The sequence below is a fragment of the Echinops telfairi genome, unplaced genomic scaffold (genome assembly GCF_000313985.2).
Source record: "Echinops telfairi isolate 266 unplaced genomic scaffold, ASM31398v2 ScPeMD7_1;HRSCAF=3_0, whole genome shotgun sequence".
NCBI lineage: Eukaryota > Metazoa > Chordata > Mammalia > Afrosoricida > Tenrecidae > Echinops > Echinops telfairi.
The window spans coordinates 17215752-17221661 of NW_022103896.1; the positions used below are offsets into that span (position 1 = coordinate 17215752).

General features: G+C 39.9%; 1 pseudogene; it reads left to right on the forward strand.

Annotated features, from left to right (window-relative positions):
- Window positions 1–4904: 4904 nt before the first annotated feature.
- On the forward strand, window positions 4905–5310 carry LOC105979649 (annotated as a pseudogene).
- Window positions 5311–5910: the final 600 nt, after the last annotated feature.

The window sequence follows — 5910 nt, forward strand, 5'->3', positions numbered from 1 at the left end:
TGATGATGGCAACAAATGTGCAAATGTGCTTGATACACTGGATGGATGGATTGTGATAAGAACAGTGTGAGCCCCTAATAAAATGATTTTTAAAAAAAGCACAGCTCGACTTATACATGAGTATATACTGTGTGTGTGTGTGTGTGTATGATTTGGCATTTGGTACTTATTTCTTATTTTTCCATGTTCAATCTTTTCTATGTTTGTTACCTGTGTACTCTGTTTTCCTTTCATCTCCCTCATGATCCTGCACCAAACAGGAAAATAGACCACCAAACTAATTTCCTGGTTTATATTTAACATTCTCTTCTTAGAGAACTCTTGAATAGAACTATGCCTAACCCCGTAGATTTTCTGGCAGATTTTCAGGTATGGGAAATGCACAGGGGGTTGTTGTTGGGTTCTGTCAGTTGGGTCAGGCTCATAGAAACTTTATATGCAACAGAAGAAAACACTGCTGGGCCCTGCACCACCATCACAATGATATTGGAGCCCATGTGGCAGCCAGCTGTCTATGTGGTGCAGGTTCTTTCTCTTTCGCTGCCCTTACACCTGAAAAAACACGATGGGTTTTCTAGGGACTGGTCTCTCCTGATAACATGACCCAGGTACATGAGACACATTTCTCTAACCTTCCCTCTAAGGAGCATCCTGGCTGTACTTCTTCCAAGACAGATTTGTTTGTCCTTTGGCAGTTCACGGTGCTTTCTGTGTTCTTCGCCAACACTATAGTTCAAGTGCATAGATTCTTCTTTGGTATCCCTTAGTCCAAGTCTAAGTTTCACATGCATGTGATTGTGATTGAAAAGACCACGGCTTGGGGCAGGCACACTTCAGTCTTCAAAGTGACATCCTTTCTCTTCAACACTTTAAAGAAGTCTTGTGCAGCAGATTTGCCCAATGAAATATACCCTTTGATTTTTGACTGCTACTTTCATGAGAACTGATTGTGGATTCAATCAAGATGATATTCTTTGCAACTTCAATCTTTTCTCCACTTATCATGGTTTTATCTATTGGTCTAGTTTTGAGATTTTTATTTTCTCACATCGAATTGTAATCCATACCGAAGGCTGAAGTCTTTGCTCTTCACCGGCATTTTGCAGGTTGTTAATAACCTTCCTACAATTGCCAGGCCATGCTGTTGTTGTTATGGTTAGGTGCCATCAAATTGACTCTGGCCTATAGCGACCCTACGCACAACAGAGTGAAACACTGCAGGGTCCTGTGCCCTCCTCACCCTTGTCCCTGTGCCTGAGCCCACTGATGGCGCCACTGTGTCACTTCATATCACACGATACCATGCTCTACTTAAAGTGGTCCGGCTTTCCGAATTATTGGTGCAGCATGCAAGTTAAATAAGTATGTTGAAAGGATACAACCCCAGTGCTCACTTTTCCCTATTTTAAACCACACACTATTCTCTTGCTCTGTTCCAATGTCTGCCTCTTGTTCTATGTACAGGTTCTGTACACTTGATGAGTACATTGAAATGTTCTAGAATTCCCATTCTTCTCAATGCTATCTATATCCATAACTTATTATGACAAGCACAGTCAAATTCCTTTGCATAGTAAATAAAACAAGTAAATTTTTTGGCATTCTCTGTGTTGAGCCATGATTCATGTAATGTCAGCAATGATATCCTTCATTCCATGTCTTCTTCTTAATCTGACTTCTATATCTGGCAGCTCCTTTCAATGTGCTCCTGCAACCATCGTTATCTTCAGCAAAAAATTACTTGCATGTGATATGAATTGCATTGTTCCATAATTTTCACATATTATTGGGCCACCTTTTCTGGAATGAGTAAAAATATCTATCTCTTTCAGTTGTTTGGTTAGATAGCTGTCGTCCAAATATCTTGGCATAGACCAGTGAGTGGCTCCAGTGCTTCCGTGGCTTGTTGCAATATTTCAAGTGGTATTCCATCAATTTCCGGAGACTTGTTATTGGCGAATGCCTTCAGTGTAGCTTCAATTTCTCCCTTCAGTACCATTGGTTCTTGATTATATGCTATGTCTTGAAATGGTTTAATATTGACCAGTTCTTATTGGCAGAATGACTGTATTCCTTCCATTTTTGATTCTGTAGCCAAAATATTGAATGATAGAGGAAGCATCAAAAGAAAATGGATACACAGATTATAGCTGCCTATCCCCAGTTGTAAATTTCAGCTGAGGAGGATTATTATTATTGCCATCACAATTAATAGAAACTTTTCTAGGGTATTTTTTTAGAAAACATGAGGAGGTATGCAATTATAGAGTTTTCTACTTAAAGGCAAAATTCACAATATTGAGGTTGAATGTCAGAAAAGGACTGTGTGGAATGCAGGGAATTAGGGAAGTGGGAAGAAGCAACAGCTGGTATTTTCTCCGGCTCCTTTGAGACATGCATTTTGGTAAAATAGGAAATTATCTGTGATGTACTAGGAAATGAATAAAAGGACGGAGTTCTAAGTAGAAAGGGGTATAGAAAAGGCAAAATCCCAGTAGTGTAGTGGGTTAGCAGTTTGAAGCAATCAGCTGCTTTGCGGAGAAAGATGAGGCTTTCTATTAAAGATTCACAATCTTGGAAACCCACAGGGGCAATTCTACTCTGTCCTACAAGGTTGTGATGAGTTGTAATTGACTCTACAGTGGTGAGTTTTGATTTTTTTTAAAGCACTCTTGTCTGCAGTCACTTAAAGTTGTTCAGATAGCTCAGCCAACCTCTTTATTCATGAGATGACTTTGTCTAGGGGAATGATTGCTGGATGTTACATCACCAGTATTTCATATACCAGCAGGGTCACCCAGGTAGGTTGGTTTTAGCAGAGTTTTTAGGCTCTGACAGACTAGGAAGAAAGACGATGATATAATTCTGAAAAACAATGTAGACAGTGAAAAGCTTAAAGATAACAACAGAGCTTTGTCTAACATAGCACCAGGAGTTGAACCCCTCAGGTGGGAAGCCACTCAAAATATGTCTAGGGAAGAGCTGTGTCTTCATTAGAATCATCTTTAATGATATACATGAAGCAGAGCTTCTGAAACCTTCATTTGCTGCTGAGGCACAACTCAAATGAGAAGACAGAGCTGCAAAGATTCATTAATAAGAGAAACAGGGAATTGTGATGTATGAACCAAGGAAAATTGGAAGGTTTAAAAAAAACAGAATGCCTAAACATCAATAACCTAAGTACTATTGAGCTGAAATATATCATTTTACAAATTAGCCATATTGAATCAGACAATCATATTTCACTATGTTTGGATTGAAGAGTGTTTATTATCAAAAAGAACATTTCAAGATCTATTCTGAAATGCAACATTGTCAGTGATACAATAATATCAAAACATCTACAAGGAAAACCAGTTATTATGACTATTACCCAAATTCGTGCATCAACCACTGCTTCCAACATTGTTTCCTACCACACACACACACCACAACATAACACAACAAAACAGAAACAATCCTCCTTCCGCCCAAATCAAACCAAACAAAACACTGGCATCAAATCTATTCCCAGATAGTTGTTCAAACAGAACACGGGGGCACGTTGTGGTTAAAATGTGTGTCAGGGTCGAATTTTTTCACCATGTTTACTCAATTTCTATGCTGAGAAAATAATAAGAGAATCTGAATTATATGAAGAATAACACAATCTAAAGGAAACAAAATCCTCCTAACTGGATCAATAAGTAATATTATGATAAATGAATAAAATATTGACGTCAAACATTTCATTTTACTGCATCTACAATGAGTGCTCTTGGAATCAACAGTCAAGAAAAGATGTAGCATCTGGGGTCTTAAAGGCTTGAAGAGAAACAAGCAACCATCTAGCAGAGAAGCAACAAAGCCCACATGGAAGCACACCAGCCTATGTAATCACAAGATGCTGATAGGATCAGGTATCAGGTATCAAGGACCCAGAACAAAAATTCATATCATTGTGAATGAGGGGCTGTGTGGAGTGAAGACCCAAAGCCCATCTGTAGGCAACTGGACATCCCCTTACAGAAGGGACACAGAGAGGAGATGAGCCAGTCACGGTGCCGTATAGCACCAATGAAACATACAACTTTCCTCTAGATTTTTAATGCTTCCTCCCTCCACCCTCACACTATTATGACCCCAATACTACCTTACAAATCTGTCTAGACCAGAGCATGTACATGGATACAGACAAGAGCTGGAACCACAGGGAATCCAGGACAGATAACCCCTCAGGACCAGTATTGAGAGTAGCCATACCAGGAGGGTAAGGGAAAGGTGAGGGGAGATAGGGGGAACCAATCACAATGATCTATCTATAATCCCCTCCCAGGGGGATGGACAACAGAAAAGTGGGTGAAGGGAGACATCAATCAGTGTAAGACATGAAAAAAAAATCTACAAATTATAAAGGGTTTGTGAGGGAGAGAGTTTGGGGGAGGGAGGAGAAAAAAATGAGGAGCTGATACCAAGGGCTCAAGTGGAAAGAAAATGTTTTGAAAATGATGATGGCAACAAATGTACAAATGTGCTTGACATAATGGATGGATTGTGATAAGAGTTGTATGAGCTCCAATAAAATGATAAAATTCAAAAAACTTAAAATAAATCAAGACAATATATTGCATTGGGCAAATCTGCTACCGAAAGTCTCTGTAAAGTGTTCAAAAGCAAAGATGTCACTCCGAGAACTAAGGTTTGCTTGAGCCAAGTCTTGATATTTTCCATCATCTGTGAAAGCTGGGCAATAAAAAAGGAGACTGAAGAATAATTTATGTACTTAAATTATAGTGTTCCCGAAGAATGGACTTTCAGAACAAGCAAATGCGTGTTAGAGAAAGCACTGTCAGAATTCTCCTTAGAAGTGAAGATAGCTTCTTTTCTTTGGCGCTGCCTACAGAGGATCTCCCACCAGCATCATGGCTGCCCTAAGACCCTCGGTGAAGCCTAAAATTGTCAAAAAGAGGACCGAGAAGTTCATCCAGCACCAATCCTACTGCTATGTCAAGGTTAAGCACAACTGGCGCAAGCCCAGAGGCATTGATAACAGGGTGCAGAGAAGATTCAAGGGCCAGATCTTGATGTCTAACATTGGTTATGGGAACAACAAGAAAACCAAGCACATGCTGCCCAGTGGCTTCCGCAAGTTCCTGGTCCACAATGTCAAGGAGCTGGAAGTGCTGCTGATGTGCAACAAGTCTTACTGTGCAGATTGCTCAGAACGTTTCCTCCAAGAATCGTGAAGCTATTGTAGAAAGAGGAGCCCAACTGGCCATCAGAGTCACCAATCCCAATGCCAGGCTGTGCAGCAAAGAAAATGAATAGATGGCCCATTTGCCAGTTTTATTTGTGCTAAATAAAACCATAAATGAAAAAGTAAAAAAAAAATAAGTCAAGAAAGTGAGACTTTGTACCACATACTTTGGATATATTATCATCTGGAGAGACCGAACCCTGGAGAAGGACATCATTCTTGTTAAAGTACGAGTCATTGAAAAAGAGGAAGCTTCTCAAGGACATGGGTTGACGTAGTAGCTACAATGGCAATGATAGGCTCAAGGATAGCAATGATGGCCTGGGAAGTGTTTTGTTCTTTTGGACAAGTTTTTGTTTACTCAAACTTAAGAACAATTGTGAGGATGGCACAGGACCAGGAAATATTTCCTTCTTTTTTTTTTTCTTTACAAGGATCTACATATAACCTCCTCCCTGGGGGATGGACAACAGAAAAGTGGGTGAAGGGAGACGTTAGACAGTGTAAGGTATTACAAAAGAATAATAATTTATAAATATCAAGGGTTCATGAGGGACGGGGGAGCGGGAGGGAGGGCAAAATATGAGGAGCTGATACCAAGGGCTCGAGTAGAAAGCAAATGTTTTGAGAATGATGATGGCAACAAATGTTCAAATGTGCTTGACACAATG